At 42.0% G+C, this 26,251-nt stretch overlaps 1 protein-coding gene across 8 annotated transcripts in view; it reads right to left on the reverse strand.

Moving 5' to 3' along the window:
• FOXP1 (forkhead box P1) overlaps window positions 1-26,251 on the reverse strand; it is a 506,962-nt gene that overhangs the window by 305,131 nt on the left and 175,580 nt on the right. The gene's annotated exons all lie outside the window — the stretch shown is intronic.

Consider the following 26,251-nt stretch of genomic DNA (forward strand, 5'->3'; position numbering starts at 1 on the left):
AATTGTTAATACTGATGTGCAAGAATGATGTGCCTCTAAGACAAGGCAGACCGAGGCAACACAGGCGAACAGCTATGAAAAAAAAAATTTTTTTTATCAAAGTGGCACTGGGACTTGGCAGTTGTTATAGCCACAGGAATGGAGGAGGAGAGTAATTATCTCCAAAATTCTCATCTGCCCTGAGAAGTCAATCCCACCACAGAAGAGACAAGGCACCAAATAAAGGTTTTCACGCAGGAGCAAAACAAGCGTAAAAATATTATGCAAAGGATTTATGCTTTCAACAGATAGAAATTTCATCTTACCAACTAAGAGGGATGAGCATTTTATTTTGTAATCTAGTCTTGGCAGGGACGGGGCCCCACGTGTTGTGACTGGGCTGATCTTGGTTTTAGTACAGGACACAACCGCAGATCGGGCCCCCAAAAAGTTATCACCAGTGGGGCTGGCTGCTTTGGTGCGGTGGCCAATAAAATTCCCTGGATTGTCATGTTTCATCTTCAACTCTTTCTGGGGGTTTTATAAAGTGTTATTCTAAAGTGACAAGGGGTAAGAAAAAAATCAATTATTATGCCATTAGGCAAGTGATATCCTCCCAAGTGCAAGACACAAAGTAGTAATTCTATTGCACCCATCTATTTAAAGAATACTTTGTTCCAACAGAAATGCATCTCAGGATCTTTGCTAGGCAAATACAAATGTTAACAGAGAGAAGGAAAAAAAAATTAATGAGTGCTTCTTAAAGACTCAGATTGTTTTTCAAAGGGCAAGGATCTATTGAACTTCTTTTTTAGAAGAAAGAATTATGGTCCACAAATACAGTGTGATCACATGAAAACACAATTTAAGAGAAAATGTACTCTTAAATCTAGAACTACCAAGATTCAGGAAAAAAAGTAATCCGAAGTTATCAATCCAGACAAATATCCCAAACACCTATTCATCCATTCTAGAGTTGGCCAAAGAAGTACTATTTTCTAACAGATCAAGAAAACTTAATCCTTTGATAAAAGAATTGCATGTGTAAATCTATGAATGGATCGCTGGTACATATGATTATCTCTGGGGCTATGTTCCACATGTGGATACAACATTTGTACTCACTGAAGCTGTCTGCTGCTTCCCCACAGAGCGACAGAGCCTGCTCATGTACCAAAAAATAGAAAGGAGACAGAGAGGAAAAACCTTACAGACAGAAACTCACATCCATTAATATACTTTCACTGGGCTTAAGCCCAAAGCCATGCATTGTTCCAGAAGCAACATTTTATAGGGCATCTGAATTGTTAGCACTGCTGTTCAAAACAGTTCTGCTTCTATTACAAGACCTACTGTGTGTAGAACACTGGCAGGGGAAATGAATAACTGTAAGACATTATTCCTGTACTCAAGAAAGCTTAAGAGTCTCACTGGGGAAATCATCAATTATAAAGCACCTATTATATATTCTAAATCAGGAATCCAAGTTTCTTAAAAGACAGGTTTCTCTACCCATTGGGATTTTAGAGTGACTTTAAGATAAGGCATACACCCAAAAAACAACCCCTGAACAAGCCAGTATTAGACCTATCAACATTCAATACACATACAATCCTGGCGTCTGTGTGTGAGTATGTGTGTGTGTGTGTGCATGTGCACACACGCAACAAAGTCTTCAATTACCAGAGAGTGAAGAGTAAAACCCTGATAAATAAAACACTGGGACAAATTCAAAGAACAATTAAGATGAAAAATAATGTGTGTACTTTGCTCTGGGCAGTACCCTCAGCATCACGAGTGAGTCAACTGAGATGCCCACATGAGTCTGCGTAGGAGTATATCCAATAGACCTGAGCAAAACCAAGAGGGTCCTTGCCCCCAGGGGTCTCACAATATGCTAAGCGTGGGGCAAGTGGCAGAAGGCAGCCTCAGAAACAATAAAGAAGACCTGGAAGTTTCCATGACTGTGTCCCACACTCGTCCCTACCACCCTCCTCTAGTCTTCTCACATGGGTCTCTGGAGGCTTGTTCTCTTCACAAAGAGAAATCCACCCTCCAGCCTTCCTTGTCACTGGCCGACAACCCTGTAATGTCAGTGAGCTGCACTCAAGTGTTATGCCAAAGAAGAGACATTTATACCGTCAGCTTCTCCTAACTAGCTGGGATGAAGAGCACTCTGGTGCGTTCTTTGACTACAGTTTAGAATCAACAGAAGTCGTTCTTGTTGATACTGTTTCAAGGGTAACATCTTTTAGAATGGCTGGGGATGAACTCAGTTCTATCTTATTTCCAGATGTGGAGACAAGAGCCTCACGGCCATGGTCTTCCTTGGTTTGCTAGTGGAAGCAGCAGCAGAAAGGAAATCGCCCTGCGTTCTCCCCAACAGGGTCCCTCCCTTCTCACTAAACGCAAATGAGGACTAATGAGAGCCCTCCAATCCAGGGAGCCAAGTCCTCTCCCTGCTTGCTATTCAATCCCCCCGTGCTGCCCAATGAGCAGAAGTGGTCAACTGCTCATCTCCACATGGGCCACCTAAGAATGGCCCAATTCAAGTTTATGAGAGGCATCGGAAAGGAGCCCTTCGGGTCCAAGACTGGACCAAGTGATCAAGCTCAGGTTTCAAGAATTACCCGCAATGAGGTGCCGGGAAGGGACAAGTCCGACTAACAAACAAATGATGATTTGCTTTCCACTCGCCACTGTCCCCCTTCATACACACCTAGCTTACGGGAAGAAGCAGCAACATGTGACCCTAATACCACTGTAACGAACTCTGAGTCCAACTTCAGCTTCCCTTCCTCCTTACTACCTTAGCCATAAATCAAGCTGCTTTCTGCTCTAACCTCCTGTCTTTGTCAGACTGAAGACTACTGTGTTTTCCAGTACAAAAGTTGGCTGATATTTTCATGCTGTACCCTACCCCTCTTCAGGAGTCTTCTTTGAATGCAACCCTAGGCTGCCTCCGTTATTTCTGTAGCTGGGAACAAAGTTTCTGAGGACAAAGTGTGCCCTTGGAACACAAGCCCTTTGCTAATGGGGGGACTACAGCATGATAATAAGGCACTAATTGTGTAGCCCAGACAATGCAACTGAAAAAGGGACCAGGAAGGGAGACAAGTAAATAACAATACAAAGTAATAAACGCCTATCCCAATGAGTGCAAAGAAATAAAATACATTTATATTCTGAGGACTGAGTGATTACCTTGGATGGTCTCTTCACAGTGGGTGGCCACATAAGGAGAAGGTGGCACGGGGGCCATCTTGAAGCAGAACTTGATGAAAATTAAAATTGTCTGTTCATGCTCTTCACATCCTCAAACAGCTCTGACCTTACTCCTCAGCACTGTCCGTACGAAGTAGACATACAGCTCCCAGAAGCCTTATCTCTGCTGTTACTCTCTCCCTCGTCTCCTGCTAATACTCCCTCCGAGGTGGAGAAGACACCCCTCCCTAGAGTTCCTGGGAGGCTGATATTTCCCTATTAGCTTCTATATCTTCTCTACCACGCCATGAACTCCCCAAGATCTGCAGAAATATTTATCTTGGTGATTCCGCAAAAACCCGGAATAGAGAAGTTTGAGGCTCATCAAATTCAAATGCTCTCTGAACAGGAAACAGAGGAAAGCGGCAGGGAAAGCTGAGTCTCCAGGATCCCCCAAGAAGCATGTGACCCAAGGCTAACAGGAGAACAAATGCTGGAGGGGCTGGACAGGCAGGGAGACCCTTCTGGCTGCCCTTGGAGCCGAGAAGCTGCAAGGATGGAGTTGCCAGAGCTATTCACCACAAGGAAAAGTGTCCCAGTAGGCACAGGGTCAGCACATAATAAAGTGGATGGGACACAGGTAAAGACAGGGACTTTGAAAAAATTTTTTTAATGTTTATTACTTATTTTTCACAGACAGAAAGATAGAGCATGAGTCGGGGAGAGTTAGAGAGAGACAGGGAGACAGAGAATTAGAAGCAGACTGCAGACTCTGAGCTGTCAGCACAGAACCCGATGCAGGACTTGAACTCACTGACCGCGAGATCGTGACCTGAGCCAAAGTTGGACGCTCAACTGACTGAGCCACCCAGGTGCCCCAAAATAGAATCTTTTAGGGCTTGGCTCAGGTCCAGCCAGGCCTAGACCTGATTCAGTTACATAATCACATAGTGTCTCTTTTTGCTTAGGTCCATCTGGCCTGAGTCTCAGTGGCCTGCAACTAAAAAAAAAAAAAAAAAAAAAAAAAAAAAAAAAAGAAGATCCTAGAAGATACATAGATAATTCAAGTGGGTAAAATAAATTAGCATTACACAAGAGACAAGCCCTACAGAGTCAGGAGTCTGGAGTGAGGATGTGATTGATGAGGGCTCAATCAACTGTTCCTTATCACCGGGTTTTGAGATCAATCAGCAATCTCACCTGATCTTCCCACTTACTAAAAGCAAGGATTTAAAAGAAGAGATCATCAAAATCCAGTATCTGATCTTTTCCAGCAGGGCTTGCCGCCCTTTAGGTAGTCACACCTTCACTCTTGGGCATTCCAGAACCGCTGTGTTCAAAGAGGCACCAACCTCATATATACACAAGCCAACAGCACAAATGGGGTCCACAGGGAAAAGACATTCCATACTCCTAACCACCAATTTTCCCTTCCAAAGGCAACCATTGTTACCGGCGTCTTGTCTCTATCCAAAAATATTCTACATATAAACAATCACGTGTGCTTTATATGTATACTTCTTTGGTCCCCTTCAACTGAGACAGTAGAACGACTCACTTGGTCACTTAAGCCATCTTGGAGACACATGCCCATCAGCACCTCTGGGTCTACCGTCTTTTTTAATTGCTACAGAGCAGTGTCCGTGTGTGTGTTGCACCCCCACCCTAGGGATGAACCGGAATTTAACCATTCGCTCCGGACACACATTTAGGGTGACTTCACTGCTTTTGTTCCCACAACCACTGCTACAAGTTAGATCCCTGTACACTGGCCTTTCTTTCCACCTGGGTGGACATAAATCCCGAGAAACAACAGTTGATTTTTTCCTGCTGCCTTTGGGAACTAAAGAGTCAACAACCTTGCCAGTTGGGAAAATAAATCCCCACGACCTTCGTACATACCCGATACTTGGGCTTCCCTTTTACTGGCATCTTTCTGATAGGATCAGACGACTAGGTGCCCTTGATGGAAAGAACAAAAAACAAAGGGAGGCACAATTCTGGAACATCAGCTGCTATCCACTATAGCAGAACTCAACCTGGCAAAATATGACCCCCCAACACCTTTCATAAAATTAATAACATTTTATAGTCCCATTAGAAACTCCTATGTGCCTACATCAGAGGGTACACATGAGGCTGTTGGGTGCGTCCCACATCCTGGGAGTTACAAGTGGTATGGTAATCACACGCCCGTGTCCCTGCACATTGGAGGGGTTCCCCGTTCTCTCATGTTTATCCTCTCTTCATGTTTTCCCTGAACCTTCCCACCTTTAATGCATCCTGGAGCAGTCCTTCAGCCTGCTTCCCACCAGTCTTCTTACTCTTTCATTTTAAATAATGTAATAACGTTGACATTTTCATTTAGAGTTAGACCTTGCTAATTTGCACAAATGATGGGCAGACACAGCACAAATTAAAAGGCCTCAAAAATCAGCAAACACAAAAGAGCCAAGGATTAAAAAGAAATCAAACTGCTGCATTACGACACACACATTTGTTCTTACAAGCAAATTCTGCAGGCTTGCGAGCAAGTATGGACACTATGCTGCTTTCGAATATTCACTCTTTTCTAAGCTACAGGGTTACTTCCTTTCCAGGGCCTCCAGTAAGGATGCTTTCTGAACAAAGTATCACGGCGCATGGTAAGACTAAGTCTTTCTGAGTAACTATGAGGTATGTAAGGCAGTCTATGCACTCAGTGTTGCTGCTGTAAGAATTTCTGGGCATTACAGTGAAGAAAAATGCATTGTCTTAGTGCATGGGGGCTGCCGTAACAGAACGCCGCAGGCTGGGTGGCTTACCAAGAGAAATTTATTTCTCACGGTTCTGGAGGCTGAGAAGTCCAAGATCAAGGAGCCAGTAGAGGAGGTGTCTGGTGAGGATCCACCTTCTGGCTCAGACATGTCCTCTCATAGCAGAAGCAGGTGAGGAATTTGTCTGGCGTCTCTTATAAAGGACACTAGTCACATTCGAGAGGGCACCGCCCTCAGGACCCAGCCCCCTCCCAAAAGGCCCCACCTCCAAATACCATGACACTGGCTGTTAGGATTCAACCTATGGATTTGGGGTGAACCCAAAACTTGTCTATAGCATATAGAAAATGGTTGCATCCTGAAAACCCCCACAATGTGTCCAACCCAATCTCATCATCTTCATATTCCACTCTTGGGCTTTCCTAACATTCCAAGCCAAGGGTAGCTCCCTAAGAGATGTTCACATCAGCAACTGAGGTGCCATCTTGCACAACGCCCTCTCTCTCGCATCGTTTCCTCAGTCCACCAGTGACAACTGCCTAGTTCGCACTCCTAAATCTCTCTTAAAGTAGTTCTTCCCTTGCTCTCTGCCATCGACATCAGAGTCCCAATTACAGTCTTCTCCAGCTTGGTCTTCCAGAAGGGCTGGCCACATTCACCTATCCCATGGCTTCCTCTATCCCCTCTTCACTTCTGGTCTCTACACAGCCACCTTCACTCACCTTGTAGACTCTGCACTAACTAGGGCACCTACATGGCATGCACGTGCCCTCCCTAGCCCACGTCTAGTCCCTTCTTTTCATCTTGACTTAAATGTACCTCTTCACCGGCACCTCCCCTGACAATCCAAATGTCTGAAGCGGCCACTCACCTCCTCAGCCATTCTGTTATGCACGAGTTTAGCCTAATTGCCAACCAAATTACATCTGACACTGTGGTCCTATTGATTTGTTTATTGCCTCCCTCTATAAGGTCAGAAAAGCGAGAATTTATCCTGTATCATACAGCGCTCTATTCTCAGTGCCTTGAATTGCATGGATTGCCTTCCAAGCTGTCTGCCAGGTACTCTTCCCATTCTTGTTCTCTCTGTGCCAGGTACTCTTCCCATTCTTGTATGCGTGAGCCCATCAAGAGGTGAAGTGTATTTCTCCTCCCCTTGAGCGTGGGCTGGCCAGGTGACATGCTCTGACAAATGCAAAGCAGGGAGGACGTGCTGGGCCAGTGCCAAGCCTCCCCTTAGGAACCTTCAAATGTCCTCTTACACCCTACCATGATGGAAAGGCCAAGGGGAAAACTGGGTCATGGCCCCTGTTAAGCCCTCCCCAAAGAAAAGGATCCCACACCAATGATTATTGTTTTCAGCAGCTAAATTTCAGGGCAGTTTGTGAAACAGCAGTAAATAAGTGATGCCTAAAAGATAATTGTTTGTGGAGAATCAGCAACCGCACCGCACCCCCCCACCAGTGTTTCTGCATCTACTCCCCACTGCCCCCAGGCATTCTTAACACTTCACGGAGTGATCTTCCCCAAATGCAAATCCCATCCTGTCCTCCCTCCCCCACCCCCACCCCATCCCTCACTACAAAAACTAACAGAAGCAACGGTTTGGGAAGCACATATCCAAATCCATGTACATTCTACCCACAACCCGCATCCTTGGCCTCCTACTCACCCTGGCACCCTCTCCATGTGCCCATTCTTTGAACACATCATAATCCGTCCCCGCACAGGGGACATACTGTTCCTCCTCTCTGGTTCCCACATTTCCCCTCCACCCTTCTCTCTTTCTCCAGATCTCATTTTAATCATCACTTCGGCAGACTTTCCCTGACACCTACGACTGGGGCAAATCCCCCAACTGTAGGCTCTAGAAGGTACCATGCACCTCCCTTCCTTAGACCTCATCAGGTCAGCCTTTCTCAGCCCCCACTGGTCTGTGAGCTGCACAGAGGCACTATGATGTCTTTTTTCATTCACTGCTACCAACTCAGCAAAGAATACTGCATCTGGAACTCAGGGAGAGCTCACGTGTTTGTTGGGAGAGGGAATACATGAATAGCCGTGTTCACTTGGACTGTCTCCTTCAAATCCGGGCCCCACCATGCACTCAGGATGTGACCCTGGACACGCCAGATGAACGGCTGGTGTTCTCTCTGTGCCTGTCTTCCTTCACCTGGGAACACAGCAACACTCACCTAACAACAAGGTTGTTCTCAAGTTTAAGGGAAATTCTATGTAACAGTGCATCCCAGTGCCTGATACACAGCAAACGTTCAATAATTAACTATTATTAGCATCCTTTCCTATTATTCCTTTTTCTCACTGTAAGGAAAGTCTGAAATTGTGAGGTAATAGGTTTTCTCATTGTTCTACCCTCTTTTTCCCCTCCTTCTATGAGCACAGAAACCCTGTACGTTATGCTAAGTAAAGATGGCCCATGGCACCTCCTCACCAACCTGGCCTCCCAAAGAAAATACCTACGGTGCCTCCATCACAGTCCTTAGAAGAGCGGATCTCAGAAAGCAATGGGATTATGCAATTTCCCAAAAAACAGAATGACAGATACCCAGGCCTCTCTTCCTAATAAGCTTCTTGTAGACATTTAATGAGGACTTTGTTATCCTCAATAGATATGTGAATTGCTACCATTTTTCTAGAAAAAAGTTTGGAAGTATACACAAAATTTTCAATGAATATCTACAGCTAGCTAGCCAGCTGCCTATTTGTTTAAGTTTTAAACACATACACCTTTTCACCTAGCAACTCCCATTCTGATCATCTGCCCTAAGTCAGGACTTCTCAACCCTGACAGTTTTGCCTTGCAGGGGACACGTGACACTGCCTGGGGATGTTGTTTTCTTGTACTAGGCGTGATATGGGGTAGGATGTGGTAGTGGCATCTACTGGGCAGAAGCTGGGGACATTGCTGAACAACGCACAGCACGGACCTCCACAACGAAAACTGATCCAGTCAAAAATGTCCATCACGCTCCAGTTGAGAAACCCCATCTTAGAAAATAATCACACAGCCTTGTAAAGTTGAAAAAACAAGCTTGTTCACCAGCCCTATCGTGTATATCTTTGTATATCCACAAAGCGGGGCTGATCGAATAAATTCTGATATATCCACACACAACTAGAAGGTAGTAAGAGTGTTGCCACTTATTAATCATGACAGAAAGATACTGGCGACATATTTCTAATTTTGAAAAATACGTCCCAAATTTTAAAAATTATTAAAAACTATAGTGTGATACTGTTAAAACTGTAAGGGATCTAGACCCAACTGCAGAATAAATATATAATGTGAGGGGCGCCTGACTGGCTCAGTCGGTGGAGCACGCGACTCTTGATCTCAGGGGTTTAAATTCGGGTGCCATATTAGGTATAGAGACGACTTAAAAATAAACTCTTCGGGGCGCCTGGGTGGCTCAGTTGGTTAAGTGGCCGACTTCGGCTCAGGTCATGATCTCACGGTCCGTGAGTTCGAGCCCCGCGTCGGGCTCTGTGCTGACAGCTCAGAGCCTGGAGCCTGCTTCCAATTCTGTGTCTCCCTCTCTCTCTACCCCTCCCCCATTCATGCTCTGTCTCTCTCTGTCTCTAAAATAAATAAACATTAAAAAAAAAATTAAAAAAAAAATAATAAACTCTTCAAGAAAGAAATATAATGTAAGCTACAGATGTAATGGCATTTAATAGTATATTTCATTAAATCCCACATATCTAAAGTATTATCCTTTGGGGGCACCTGGTGGCTCAAGTGGTTAAGCATCCCCATTTCAGCTCAGGTCATGATCTCACCGTTTGTGGGTTCAAGCCCCGTGTCGGGCTCTGGGCTGACAGCTCAGAGCCTGGAGCCTGCTTCGGATTCTGGGACTCCCTCTCCCTCTCTGCCCCTGCCCTGCTTGTGCACTCCCTCCCTCCCTCCCTCTCTCTCTCTCTCTCTCTCTCTCTCTCTCTCTCTCTCAAAAATAATAATCTTTAAGGTATTGTTATTATTTCAACCTGTAGTCAGTATCTAACTTAATATGTATTTTATAGTCCCATTTTTCCAAAAATCTGGTGGGGATTTGACACAGCACAAGCTGATTCAGACTAGCCACATTTTAACTGCTCAAGAGCTGCTTGGCAACTGGTTACCATATTGGACAACCCAGGTCAACGCAGTAACAGATGGGCAGAGAGAATGATATTTAGAAGGACTGTCTCCAACATGGTCCAAGTTGTGATCCTGGGGGATGACCTTGCAATAATGTTTACTTTCTTACTTATGTTTTCCTGTTTATTTTTACAATGAGAAATATCATGTATAAGAAAAAAATCAAGCTATGCATTTAAAGAAAGAAAGAAAATTGCTCGTTGGCCTTCATAAACATAAGTGAAAGTAATCCTCATGATCATTTCTCACATCGTTGTTGGAAATGATAGATTCTGGAGATTTCAGAGAAAGGGCTTGCCACCGCCTCCCAAGCACGCACCTGAACGTCTACAAGCACACAAATGCAATCCTTTGCACAACAGTGGAGTTGTGGTCACTTCTGACAAGTGTACCCCAAATAGCCAACCCATGCTCCCTTAAAACACATCTGAGGAGTGCCTTCACCTTCTCCCAGATAGCCAGGAATTCCTGCTTCCTGCCCTGGGGACCTCCTTGCTTCCCTCCCTCCATTTCTGTCTCTGTCTCTCTCTTTGGCCTTGGACACAGTGAATACTGAGTGAATACTCAATGAAATTTCTACCCACACTCCTCAACGTGAAGTGCTGGGGACACCAGCCTAATGCTCTATTAACACAGTCTCCATGGGTAACTTCCATAATAAGATTACGTTAGAGCCAACGAATCTCGTACACAGCCCTGGAAAACCTTTTCACGATATCACACAGTTTAGGTGCGAGTCCCAGATCTCTCTCTCTGAACTCAGAAAACATCTGGGTGTCAATGGCCTGGCCTAAATTTGAGCACTTAGATCTAAGCTCTGGTGTGGCGCAGAGGCTGATTCAAATTCATAAAAATGAGCCAGTGGGATCCTGCTGGATGGCCCCACCCGTCACCTGGTGATGGCAGGTGGGAGGTGAGAAGGAGAAAATGATACAGAAATACACGTTATCTTGAAAAACCTCAGGTATCAGGATGCCTATTTCATTTCTATTTCCTCTAAATAGACTCTCCCCAATAAAAACAGCCATTTGAAACCATTTTCATTAACTTTAAAGTAAATTAACAGTAAAATATATTAACGTCCGTGAGAACTTACTACATCCCATGCACAGTGCTAATAATAAAAATAGACATTATTGAGCCAACATCACTGAGCCCTTCTTGGATATGAAGCATTGCTCTAAGCACTTTTTACTTGGAATAGCTCAGTTAATCTTCCAACTACTTCCAAGTCCCTACTTTTTTAGATAAGGGAAAAAAGGCTTAGAGAAGCCGGTTGCTTCCACGAGATCACAAAGCCAAAAAGTAGCAGGGGCTGGATGTGAAAAGCAGACCTCTAAGCCTGAACTCTTAACCAAACTGTTCTCTACATAATTCTCACAGCACCTCTGGGAGACAGGTCCCTTCCTTCTGCCCATGTCTCAGCTGGGTACAACTGACTGACACGTCGGGACCTGCCAAGAACGGTCACATCCAAACTCAGACGAGGCCCCCCCACCAATCCCCATCTCTGAGTGGGGCACCGGGTCCCCAACCCCAAGCTACCCCTTCATCACTCCAGCACTGAGAATGTTCATCTCAATTACAAATCAGTTGTGTTTTGAAACAGCGGTGACAGGAACCAGGCGAGTACAAAGACAGGAGGGCGCTTGCTGAGTGATTCCCAGGAGTGGGAAAGCCTGAACTCTGCCCCTCCTCTGCTTGTGCACACACGTGTGCGCGCTCTCTCTCTCTCTCTCTCTCAAAATAAATAAGTAAACATGGAAAATTTTTAAAATAAAAAAATGCAAAAAGCCTAAAGAAGCAAAATTTCTGGACTTCACTTCTAATCAAAGAATTGAACAAAAAATTGAGATACACTTTTTTTTTTCTCCTATGAGTCGTTATAACAAAAAATGTTGATGCTCATTGTTGGCAAAGTTATAGTGAAATAAACACTCTCAATCAGTGTTAACAGGAGTGTGAATTGGGCCAGTCTTCCCCCATTCAGTGCTGAGTTCGGAATCCCCGAGAGCACTGAGAAAGCAAGAGGAAGCACACTCTCCTTTTCTACATTTTCCTTTTTGATTCCCTCTTTCAGGTGTTGATGAGAATCAGCTGGTTGAGCTTACAGATTAAACAGAAGCAATGCCCAAGGAGGTGGGTGCACCTGGCAGCACCCCCACTTATCAGCCTTTGGCAATACCCCTACTGGCCAGTCGCCAATGGAAGGGGCTCCCGTGAGGTCCACAGCTCTGTCCCCAGGGTCTTACGGCTCAATTGTACACCACTGTGCTTCTCTACAGGCTGCTGGAACCACAGGGCTGGAGGAGACTAGCTCAGTGGGTTAATTAATAAAGGGATTAAAAGAGAAATGGAGAGAAGCTTCTTGGGCCAGAGAGCACCAGCCACGTAACGGCATCCCTTCCCCAAGTGTGACAGGGACACTCCAGAAGGGACCTGACTGGCCACAGTTTCTTTATTTGAGCCGCTGCTGCTAAGGGAGAAACAGCACTAGCGGTAAGAGAAACAACCTATGACTCTTAACGGGCTAAGTGCTTTATGTAGAACTATCTGTCTGTCCTCATCATCAAGCAAAAAGGGAAACTTAACCACATGTAAAGAGCCTTTCTTTTTTGTTTACCAGTATATCCCTGGTGCCTAGAAGAGTGCTTGACAAAAGTAAGCATTCACTAATTATTTGGTGAATAAAGGAATACATTGAAAGCATCCAAGTTTTTGGAAAGCTTGTGAGCCCCAGATCTCTCGATGTGGCTTCAGCAAAGTCTGAGTGCCAGTGGCCTGGCCTTTTCCAATTTTAACACTTAGATTTTTTTTTTTTTAATGTTTTGTTTATTTTTGAGAGAGAGAGGGCAAGTGAGCAGGGGAGGGATAGAGAGAGGGAGTCACAGAATCTGAAGCAGTCTCCAGGCTCCGAGCTGTCAGCACAGAGCCCGATGCAGGGCTTGAACTCACGAAACATGAGATCATGACCTGAGATGAAGTTGGACACTTAACCAACTGAGCCACCCAGGCACCCCAAATTTTAACACTTAGAGCAAAGCTGCAATATAGTGCTCTGTGAATTCCCTCTGGAAATCCTACCATAAGGGCTACTGATCAAGGACCATCTTCTTGACAGGATTCCTTCCCTGTGCTCTCAGCATCCTGGTTTCCTCATTCACACTCCCTCAAACCCTGGCTGCTCCAAAAATTATGAACAATTAGAAAAAACACAGGGGCGCCTGGGTGGCTTAGTCAGTTGAGCATTCAACTCTTGATTTTGGTTCAGGTCATCATCTCACAACTCCTGAGATCGAGCCCTACATCAGACTCTGTGATGACAGCATAGACCCTGCTTGGAATTCTCGCTCTCCCTCACTCTGCCCCTCCTCTGCTTGTGCACACACATGTGCACTCTCTCTCTCTCAAAATAAATAAGTAAACATGGAAAAATTTTAAAATAAAAAAATGTAAAAAGCCTAAAGAAACAAAATTTCTGGACTTCATTTCTAATCAAAGAATTGAACAAAAAATTGAGATACACTTTTTTTTTCTCCTATGAGTCAAGTTATAACAAAAAATGTTGATACTCATTGTTGGCAAAGTTATAGTGAAATAAACACTCTCAATCAATGTTAACAGGAGTGTAAATTGGGGTATTTTGAAAAATAATGTGACAAGATGTATGGACAACCTGTAAGAATTCCATAAATTCTTTTCTAGCGATTTCCACCTCTAGAATAGATCTAAAGAAATAAAACTTGAGAAACGCTTATGCACAGATATGTCCACTGCAATATATGACCAAAAAAAAACTGGAAACAACCTCCACAGCCAATAATGAAGAAAAGTTAATTAAATTTTATTACACGTAAAAGGATGACACAGCTTACAATCATTTAAAATGTCTTTAACAATACTTCATGACATGGGAAAACGCTCACCATGTAATATTAGATTTTAAAAAGAGACAGACAATTCCATATACTGTATGATGGCGATTTTATTAAATATGTATATATTCAATGAAAAAAGAATGGCAGAAAATTTATGTTATTCTCCGGGTCAGGATTCTAGATTATTTTTACTTTGATATTTGATCGACATATCTGTAATTGCAAATTCCCTCTAATGAGTTGGTTTTACATTTGTAATCGGAAAAGAAAATAAAGTTCATAAGAATTTCCTACTCTATTTCTATTGCTAATAACATAATGAGAACTTAGCTAGTGAAGCTCCCAGTGACAAATCTATATTGGTCTTCATGTATTTTTATCCCACATTCGGAAATAAAGAGAGGATGTCAACCCCATTCCATAACTAGGGGGAGGATGAGATCTTGGAGTGTAAGTAGCTTCAATCAAAGAGACAATATATATCTCAAAAAACATGAGGAAAACACAATTATCCTTCCCCGTACCTCAGCCCTTGGCAAAACAAATGCCACATGGAAGGTGTTCCTTTGTATGAATCAGTCAGATAAGGGCAGTGGACACTGAAATTCTCATACACACAAGACTCAACAATTTTTAAAAGGCACAGTAGTCAACTGGCAGGAACATTCTACTTTTATATACATCTTCATCAAATGGCCTTGGTGAAAAAGCCAATCAGCTTTCAAAGCCAGGAGACAGAGAGGGAGAGACAGGAGTGGGTAAGAGCAGGAGAAAGAAGAAGGAGAAGCATTGGGAATTCTAGAAGCTGGAAGAGAAGGGAAGGAGGAAATGGAGGTGGGAAGGAGAGCAAAAAGTGGGCATTTTCTGAGATGAACATTGTAATTTTTGTTTTCGTTGGTTTGAGATGAATGTGTTCAGGTGATGTTTCTCAGAGATAATACGGTGAAACGCTTGTAAATGGTGTAATTTCCCTCAACATTGCTGGAAAAAACAGAGTGAGCACTGTAAATGAAATCCAAGATAAGAGCCATATATATATATATAAACAATACATGTTTGTTTTTGTCAGGTCTGTTTTTTTAATAGTCAACTTTTTAAGAGTCGTATTTTAGTATTTCCACTTGTTTTTGGTATTATATCATAAAAGGAAGGAAAAGGTGTAGGAGAAGAGCCGGGGATTCCCAACCCAGAGGGCTACAATTATGCAGTGGCCTGGGGTATGTCATTTTCCTTTCCTGGATGTTGGTTTCATCTTCAGTAAATTACAAGAAAGAGACCAGAGAAGTCCCACATTCCTTGGCCCTCTCTGAAGTTATAAGACTACTTCACTGAATGGCTGTTTGGGGATTTTAAAATTAGATGGGGTCATGGTCACAAAGGAGAGGGGCACGCAGCTCAATTTTAAAAACACAGTGAACCTCACCAGAACTCAAATGTTTATTGCCTAAACCATTAATGACGATACTGCTGAGGTACGGCAAACAAGGGAAGAGAACTTAAATTTTATACTCTAAAAGCGGTAAGTACATTTCAATTTTTCTGGGTAAGCGGACGGAAACCCAACCAAAGCAAATTTTGGAGACGCAAATGCAAACAGAAGTCAATGGCTTGCTCTGGGGAAAGAGAAGGAGCAATTGTTTGGGATAATAAAACAAAGAGAGGATGAACAGCTGACCCTTCAAAGAACACAAAGTGCCCAGCTCACAGGCTAAAAATCAAGTTGGGAAAGTGGGAAAATACCAAGAAACAATTCAGATCAGAAGAAAAGATGCCTAGCAGCTTAAAGTCTAGAAATTGTGAAATCAAAATTAATGTAAATGGTACCACGATTTTCTAATCGTGGAAAATGCATACAGTCCACCCCAAGGGGTGATTATGTGTGCTTCAGATTAGTTTTAATTTATTCAAAAGTAGAGGGAGAAACTGGATGATAATCTAAAATCTCAACATCATTTATAAAACTAATTCAAGAGACTGAGCTAACTTGAGATGCTCAAAATAGACATCCTGGACATCATGACTAATTGGAAAAAATCGGAAGCCCCACCATTGCAGGAATAGACAACCCAAAAACAGAAGTCACCAAAGAATCCTAAAAATAGTACTTAGATATAACATATAATAACTTGAAAAAAACTTGGAGATTGTAGGGTTAAAAACAGGAAAAGGAATAGTCCGTGCAGTATGACCACATATAAACAATCTACATACACAAAATACTGGCAGGATACTGACAAAATGGTGAACTGTTTTTGGTGAGGTCACCAGTAAAACTGTTCTTCTGACATTTTTTTCCTCTACTTTCATGCTTTTCTAATTTCTTTTAATGCCATCTTATAATGAAAAAAAAAAGTACATTTGTTATCTTCCACAAATAGCTAACATTCTTACCTCACCCACAACTATTAGTACCTGAAGACAAAGAATATTTTTAAAATTATTTTACCTATAATTTTCTAGATGCTTGATGATTTGGGACCAGCCTAGAAATTTCAAAAGCGTTAACTGTGTTTCAGATTTTTTGAATAAGCCAGAATCTTTGATGCTCTTAGTTAAGTTGAAAGGCAGATGACCCCTTCAAAGACTGTATCTTCAAAGACTACCATAAGGTAAAGGTCACAGACTGACATGTGGCTCAAGCACAAACTAGCACTCTACTAATCTAGAGACCATGTTAACCACACCAAGCTGCAGTGTACCTTTAGATGGTTAATACATCCCCCTTTCCCTCTGCCTTTTCTTTAAACGTAGTATCATCTCGACCATTGGAAAGAATAAATTGAAAGGGGCAAAATGTACAAATTCCTCGGTGTAGCAGTGAATTTTGCTCTGATCACTTTCCAAGGGCTGTACCGTGACTCGAACATCACGGAGTTAGGCCCCTGTCCGGGTGGGGCGGCGAGGGGTGGAGGTGCCGGATGACCTTAACAAGTAAGAGTGCTGAACAGGCACTATTCCAGGAAACTTCATTCAAAATGCCTACCATAAGCACACTGGTAGTTACATGAAGCCGGTATATATTAGGGGAATGAGACTCAAAATATTTTTGACTGTGGTTAAGGTTATCGATGACTTCCATGTTGACAAACACAATGGCCAGTTCTTTCTCATCATCTCTTATTACATCTCAGCAACCTCTGAGGCAGCTGACAATGCTCTCCTCCTTTAAACAATGTCCTCCATAGGCTCCTGGCTCACCCAAATCCCCAAAATCTTCCGCCAGCTTTGACTCTTCCTTCTTTGTATCCTGTCATCAAGCTTCCTAATGGTGCTGGCGACAGAACCCTCATCTTGGAGCCCTACTCTCCTTTATTTGTACCACTGTTCCCTTGGTGAGCTCACCCGGGTTCATGCCTTTACATATTACTTACATGTTACAAATCCTCAGTTTATAGCCTCAGCTAGGACACTTCGAGACCCACATATACAAATGCCCACTTGACATCTCAATCTGAGTGAATAACAAAACAGCTCAAACCTCACGCGTCTACAGCTGTGCTCCCGGTTTCTCTCATCCACCCTTGACAAAGATTCTTGGCTTGACCAAACTTCCGTCAGGCTCCTGAATCCATGTGGGCACCTTCCTATAAAATCCAGTTTGAGCAAGAACCCTGCTAAGTGAATTGAACCACAACCCCCTCTACTACCACCTTCAGGATCTGATCACCGCTGACATATGAATGGATTCCTCATCTTCCATCATCTCCCAGGTAATGTCTGATCCCCCTGGGCTGTGAGATCTGTTTAGCTTAGACCCTCTGCTTACCCATGATGTTTACTCTTGGAAGTTTTCCATCCACTGACACCCACCCTGCTATAACTTCCTACTTGCCAGGGCTGTATTTAGAGTTGAGCCCAATCTCTCCCGTATAAAACCTCACCGGAATGTTCCCTATACCTAGTGTGATGGTCCTGAATAAAGTGTACCTTACCAGCTTTAACAAGGGAGATTAAATATTTCTTTTCCTTTATACCCTAAACCTGCTCCCCTACAGGGTTCCCTATTTCAGATCATGGCAGCCCCCTCCTTACAGAAATTGCTTGGGTCCCAAACCTCAATCTTCTGCTCTTTCCATTCTACCCACAAGCAATCCATGACAGGATACTACCCCATCGTCCAGGACAAAGATCTTCGAGTCATCCTCGATGCAACGTGTTCAAATTCCACATCTATTCCACTAGGAAAGCCTTTGGCTCTACCTTCAAATAAAGCAAATTTAAGTACTTCTCACCACCTCTAGTGCAGTCCTCACCCTGGCCATCACCCTATCTCACTGGGATGATTACAATGGCCTCTTAACAAGTCCCCCTCCCTATCATCTATCATCTTGCCTACTCCACCCACAGGCGACTTTCAAAACAGCTTCCAGAGTGATCCACTTAAAGCATGAGTCAGATCTTAACCCACCTCAAAGCCCATCGATGGTTCCCTATTTTAGTAAAAGTCTAAGAGTCCAATGAGTCTTCACGCCCTATTCAGCCTGGCCCTTTACTTCTTCTCCCCCCACCCTCCAAAGTTTGTGTATGTATGTATGTATGTATATATGGATGCATTTACTTATTTTTAGTGATCTCTACACCTAACATGGGGCTCAAACTCAGGACCCTGAGATCAAGAGCCACCTGCTCTTCCAACTGTGCCAGCCAGGCACCCCCTACCTTGTTACTACTTGACCTTGTCTCCCCTCCCCACCCCCCCACCCCCCCTCATGACTTGACTTCAGCCACAGTGGCCAACTTGCTCTCTTTAGAACAAGCTACCTCTTCACTCAAAATGCCTGTGCTTCACAGAGACCCACTCTGGTTATTTACAGCTGGAACCCCTTGCTCTAGCAAGCCCATCTCCCTTATCCTCCTCTATTTTCTCCCCAGCACCTATCCCCGTGTATTATATTTAATAATTCCCCATCCACCTGAGCAAAGCTGACCATTAGAAATATAATGTCTGCCATTTATGTATCTGTGACTACACTGAAACAGATGAAATTAAGTTGAATAATTTATATTATTTGTCCTAACATAACCAAAATATGATCATTTCAATGTGTCATCAAAAAAGAGTAATTGTTCAAATATTTTTTTCCCTACAAAGTCTTTGAAGTACTTTGTCGAACTCACATTTACAGCCCATAGAAGTTTGGGCTAATTGTATTGCAAACATGTGGCTGGTGGCTTCCACACTGGACAGTGTAGGCTTACTCTATTTTATTCTACTCTACTGTATGCTTATTCCAGGTTTTAAAAATTCTTGGGCACAATCCACTAAACTGATTTCCTAACCCACAAATGGGTCCCAATGCTCACTCGACCAATCACTGCTCTAAATAAACTTCAGAGTACGTAATCTGTAATGAAAGAATTTTAGGGCACATTCTCTGACCTCCAGGGTCTGCTCAGGACCCTCTGAAAGGGAAAAAGATTTCCAGAAAAAGAGGCCTGGAGGGATAGGGTGAGGAATTGAAGTACCATGCCAATCCACAGACTGAAATCATCACTGTCCATCCAATGACGCAAGACTGTTTTCTTAAAAGGTAATTTTAAATAACTCACTGCACTGTCAGCTAATTAACAAAATATCTAATGACTTATAATTATATAGTACATACGCGCTAATATACAATATTCAAGGGGATATCTGCATGATTTTCACACTTCTCAAAGAGTATGTTTGAAAAGAACAGAAAGATTTCAAGTTTTTCATTTTCCCCCCTCCCCACCCCCCACGCAAAGGCTATGGAAATACAACGGTTCAGATCGAGGACAGAGAAGTACAAGGTTAAACGACTGATCTTCATTTTTCAATTGTGAACTACCACTCACGAGGAGTCTTTTAAAAATACACCATAAACTTCAAATCTGAACTCAGCCCTGGACAGAATTCCAACTTGCAAAATCAACTCAAACTAAGGATTCTACCATCAATAGAACATTTGCCCCTTTAAGGTTCTGGATATTACTACATACGAGGGGGTAGTACTAATACAGTCAAGGTTAACACAGATCTGCTCCCTTAAACAGGGTTTAGTTTTTGTACAGTTAAGCTTCAAATTTCTTCCTGAGGCTTTTGAATTACCAAAGAAAGGCAATATTCCCTCTATCTCTGTTAAGCTGTTAGGTTGTCACCTAAACTGAGAATCTCTTCCTAAGATGCTCAAGGTGAGCAGCTGCGATATTGGTGCCCTTGGCAGATGGAAGAACAAAAACATCATTTTAAAAAGATGAATAAGACCATTTGGTAGTTGGTTTTGTATTTTTGATTGTTCACAGTGCAAAAATATGGCTAGGTGATAAATGCTGCAAAGACTGTCTTTACTACTAAATACGCCTTGATGGACATTTCAACAAGTGACTCCCGCTTGAAAACGAACTCTATTGAGCATATTTCTCTGGAAATCAATATTTAAGAAAATTTTTTCTTTGAATCTAACATTCAAGAGAAACAGCTCTTGTTTACAGAGTAACTTAGTTTAGCATTATGGTTAACAATGTTTAAAAACAGCTAACTTAAAATGCAAACATTTAAATTTTGAAGTTTAACTGTTGGGAGGCCAAGTCAGTTCTATGAAAATATAAACAACATGAGAACAGTAGTTTTCCCCCCAATTCCATCCCCTGCGAGAGTATTTCAGGTCATCATTTTGTTGGGTTTAAGAGTCAGACCTCAAACAACTCTAAGGTTGTTAAGAGAGTTACAAATTTAAATGCTTGGGTTGAACTTTGAAAACACTATGCTAAGGGAACAAAGTCACTCCCAAAAGGCCACATATTATATGATTCCATTTATGGGAAATGTCCCAAATAGGTCACCCTATACAGACAGAAAGCAGATTCGTTGTCAGGTGCTGAGCTGCGGGGAGTAACTGCTAATGTTACAGGGTCCCTTTCTGGGGTGCTGAAACTATTCTGAAACTAGATTGTGACGATGGTTGCAAACCCTGGGAATCAACTAAAAACCAATGGATGGTGTTCTTTAAATGGGACAAGTGTATTGCATATGAATTATAATTCAATAAAGCTATTAACAAAATTAACATGCCTGATAACGTTCATAACAACATTGGCATGACAGATACAAGAAAACCAAGTTAACCTAACAAAGCTTCCATATAAGGCTAAAATACATAAATCCCTGATACCTTGGTCTCCCACTTTAGAGACTGCTTTCTCACAGCAACCAATATTTGCCCTTCCTAACACTGCTCATCACCATCGTTCATAATAACTCTCTTCCCCTCTATAATATAAACAATGACAACAGAGACTATGTCTGTTTTTTTTATGTTTATTTATTTATTTTGAGAGGAAGAGAGAGAGAGAGAGTGCAAGCAGGGGAGGGGCAGAGAGAGGGGACAGAGAGAATCCCAAGTAGGCTCCATGCTGTCAGCACGGAGCCCCATGTGGAGCTTGATCCCACAAACCGTGAGATCACGACCTGAGCCGAAATCAAGAGCCAAACGTTTAACCAAGTCACCTGGCACCCATAAGACCATGTCCTTTTTATGTACTGCTATGATCTTAGCAATCATCAGTAAATATCTACCATCATCATAATCATCAGTAAATATCTACAGTAGGAATTTATGCGTGTATGCAGTATGTACTTTTGTATGAATGAATGAATGAATGAATGAATGAATGAATGGAAGAAAGAAAGAAATCATTGTACTGGGCCAATTCAATCGATCAAGTTGTTGTGTTCGAAATATCCCCTTAAATCTATTCTCCAATTCTCTCATGCTCTGGACACCTTGGTATAAATACTTCCCAGCAGCCAATGGAGCTTCTTATGACCATGTAACCATAATCTTACCAATTAAGGGTCAATAGATGTGATGTGTGCAATTTTTAACTCATTTGCATCAGAGACGATAGCTTGCCTTGGACTTCTCCACTATGCTTTACCCATGTGAATAATAACAAAATCCCAAGGTAGGAGAGCAAAAGAAAGAACCTGTCAGTCAAGCTAGACTGGCCAGAGTCTTACATGAGAAAAAAGTAAACCTCTATTTTATTTAAGCCACTGTATGTTGGGGTCTCCATGTTGTACCAGGCTAGTCTTTACCCTGTCACAACGCAAGCATGGATATGTGAAGAGAAGGGGGGAGCGGGAAGGACTTCAATGTTTAACTGAACAGAATAAACTAGTGATTCAGCTAGCGTGATCATCTGGTGGCTCAATGAAGACACATCAAGTTGTTATGTCTTCATTAACAAGTTGATGAATTAATAATCACATAATTCAAATGCTGAATTCTATCAGGTGGTCTTTTTGAAAGTGATTTAACTTTGAATTTACTGCCACTAAATATTTACATCAAATAAATACACACTTTCAAAAGACCTAATGGATATATTTTAAGTAGCTGAATAGTCATTTTTACTTTTATTTGCAAACAAGATATAATTTACAATATGCAAGACACAATGTCTATAAGGATGCTTTATACTCCCTGAGCCAACAAAAAAGAGCTCAAACTGGGGGTAGAAATGATTATACTAGCTTTTAGAGGGTTTCTTTTTGACAAATAAGTTGGCTGTAAAAAAGAAATTAAAGGGGTACCTGTGTGGCTCAGTCAGTGAAACACCCAGCTCTTAATTTGGCTCAGGTCATGATCTGATGTGAATGAGTCCCACGTCAGGCTCTGCACTGACAGCAAAGAGCCTGTTTGGGATTCTCTCTCTCCCTCTCTCTCTGCCCCTTCTCCACTCTCTCTCTCTCTCAAAATAAATAAACTTAAAAAAAAAGAAATTTAAAAAAAGGTAACCAATACATAAATGTGAAGCTTGAAGATGTCTAAAATCCTTAAAAATAACCAGTTAATTGTAATCTTTATGGTCTTGATGATTATCATCCACTCCTAATGCCACTCAGAACTGCTACAAGAGATGAATTTTACAAACTGGATTTGAATTTTAAGCAAAAATGCATGTAGGTAAAATGCCAACATTGGGGGACAGCAGAGAGAAAATGACATATAAACCTTTATTAAGTCACCAAACTAAGGCCGCCATGATAAAATGACATCAATAGAATTGTGACCTGAGCAAGATGCCTCTTTAGGTCCAATCTTGACATTCTTTTAAAAAAAAATTTTTTTTAATGTTTATTTATTTTTGATAGAGAGACAGAGCACGAACAGGGGCGGGACCGAGAGAGAGGGAGACACAGAATCAGAAGCAGGCTCCAGACTCCGAGATGTCAGTGCAGAGCCCAACGTAGGGCTCGAACTCACGGACTGCGAACCCATGACCTGAGCCAAAGTCGGACTCTCCAAGGACTGAGCCACCCAGGCGCCCCTCCAGTCTTGAAAATCTACATGACCGTGGGTAACTTACTAATCATCTATGGAACCACCTTCCCAGTTTGTAAAGTGGGGATTATAATGATTGCCACCCACCTTTCAAGAACGCTGGCAACCAAACCCATTTCGTAAAGTGCTCAGATCCACTTGGAAGAAAACTGTCACATCGCTAGCAAGTAAGATAACTGTTACTTATGACTCGTCAGACCTTTGAATCTAAATTTGAAAAATGGCTTCATCTGTTTTTCTGAATATGCCTGGCCACTTTTATGCACATAACTAGTTTTTCCCATAGTGCCAATGTAGACATATTTATTTGCATCTATGCTGACTGTTAATGATTCCCAGATTTCAAATGCGGGCATGGCATTTACTGAGAAGCTCCTGGCATCTGAATCTACCTCTTCTTGATGATTTGGAGATGGTGCTGGTTTCTCGATCATCACTGGATAGCATGATCTTCTCTGTTTAAGATTTATTCCCTGGGGAGAAACACTAGCCATTCCAACCATTTTACAGATCTTTTTTAGATTTTACAGTTTAACAAACTTTTTTTTCTTTATATATAAGAGATCAAAATATATAAGGATTCATTTTTTAAGGATCTTTGAGCTTGTTAAAAGGTAAAAAATACAGGTGATTTATTATTTAGGTCTATGCACCTTAACTGATGTCTAAAGGAAAATAAAATTTGAAATGAGGATCAAATAAAAGAATTGATATTATAAAAGAAAAACAAATTAAATAACACAATGTTAACTAGGGGTAGGAGATACGAAGTTTATATAAAAAGATATCAATAAGAAAAATGTGGAATGTGAAAAAAAAACTAGAGACATTGAGCAAAAACTCTTACTCTGAGCTTCCTAGCAGTCAAGTTTAAAAGTTTTATGAATTTGTTAATCAGCTTCCACTGTGTCATGACAAGAGCCATCAGAAGGACAAAATTTTTCACTGCTCCTGACATTTGACAATGCATTCCTTATTTGCAGTATATCACATGTCCTTGATATTATACAGAAACAATTTTTTTGTCCCCATGGACTACCTCCCATAGTCAACACTAATGAAAAATTCCTAGAAACTTTTTTTTCTCCCCAAACTTGCCCCTGACTCACGCTATTTTAAACTTTGAACAGTATCACAGAATTGGAAACAAATCGCAATGCACAAATTCAAACGTGCACATTTTCAAGTCATGGGTGTTAGCATAGGCCATCATAAAGACATCAAGTCACAGGGAAAATAATTCATGCTTACATGTGACTCCAGAGAAAACAATGAAAACCCACTTAGGATGCCCGTATTTGAGGCTGTGGGGTAATGCAATTCTCAAGGTGAATATTTCATCTCTTCGACCATATATTCAGCTTTGTTTAATCAGTTTTTAGCTTTGCCAGAAATCTTTGCTAAAGGCACGAGATGAGTTAAAACACCTGGCACAGCTCTGCATGAGGAACATCTTGGACTGAGATTCTGCAGGGCTCAGAGACACCGGGAGACAAACTTGCTGCCTAGCTGAGCAGCTGTGGCAGAGAAGAAATGGCCCAGGAACAGAAAATAATTCGTGGCAAGGAAGGAATGGCCCGCCAACAGAAAATAATGCGTATGGCCCTTGACAGGAAAAGTTTGCAGATCCCTGAAATTAACAAAGCCTTCATGTTTAATATTGGACCACTGAGCGTCAGCAAGGGGAAGAGCTTTGTCAAAAGTCCCGCCCTGACTTGATGAGCCCCAAAACTGCTTGGGATCAACCCTTTCCACGCCGGAGCATATAAAAGGAGGTGTCCTCTGCAAAGGACAATCTGAGGCTTCTCACAAAGATTTAATTTAGACAACAAAGATGGTGAAATGGGGCAAGTTGGATTTCTGACCTCAGATCAAGTGTGCCAGAAGAATGCAACTAGAAAAATAAATCCATACCCGTAAAATACGTTCTAGAACCTCAAAATGCTCAGTAAGATGAAACACAAAAGTAATCTAAGAATCTTCACATTGTAAAGATTCAAAAAGAAGAAAAAAAAAAAACCCAAAACAGGTTCAACTGAAGAATAAGAAGTCTGTGTCTTACAAATTCATAAACTTAATTTAGTAATATCTGAGTGAAGGCTTTGTGCAACCAGGCCCTCAAGTAACCTGTTTTAAAACAGACACAAATCTACTAAATCGAATGGAGCTATCATTGGCCAAAATTCAAAAATAAAATGAAGATTCTACAAGAGAAACATCGGCCATTAAAACGGCCTGCAAGATTAACTTGTGTGAGATGAGCACCAGAGAGAGACTTTGGGAATCGAGAAAATAATGTAGCATCCAGAACCATTTTAAACAGAGTGCTTTTTTGTTCCCCCTCCCAAAAGTGAGTTTGAGAAAATTTAATTTAGCTTTAATTCATCAAGCTACATTAGTCGCTCTGAAAACTTCTAATTTTAAAATCAAATACTCATTTGATTTTCAAGCAAGGTCAAGAGAACAAGGCAGCCTAGTACTGACATCACAGGGATGTGGCCCACTCCGCTCTGCAGTTCTATCAATGTGCCGTGTTGCTATGGTGCTATGACTATTAATTTCTGAAAGAAGGTGATTGTAAAGCCGCCAGATGAACATCAATCGGATGACACCACTTCAGCACAGAACACGGACATGGGCTACTCTCGTTTGGAGCAAGCGAATTTTTATGAATCACCGCTTTTGTGATGTGAATATTCCTGTCAAAGTTTGGGTTCACCAAGTCAACAACAACAACAACAACAAAATCAGCTTCAACAAAGGGGCAGTTTGATCATATTTGGGAGAAAAATGTCACTCTGTGGACCATTTCTTCAGGGCAATCTTTTCTGTAAACATCTCCCAAATGATGCTATAACATAATACTTACATAAATAAATTCACAGACATTTGGTAACTACGTAGATTGGGAAAGAAGTGAGTTAAGATATACCTAGAGGTGGTAAACACAGCCCTAGATAGAAT

The sequence above is a fragment of the Panthera onca genome, chromosome A2, assembly GCF_046562875.1.
Source record: "Panthera onca isolate mPanOnc1 chromosome A2, mPanOnc1 haplotype 2, whole genome shotgun sequence".
Taxonomy (NCBI): domain Eukaryota; kingdom Metazoa; phylum Chordata; class Mammalia; order Carnivora; family Felidae; genus Panthera; species Panthera onca.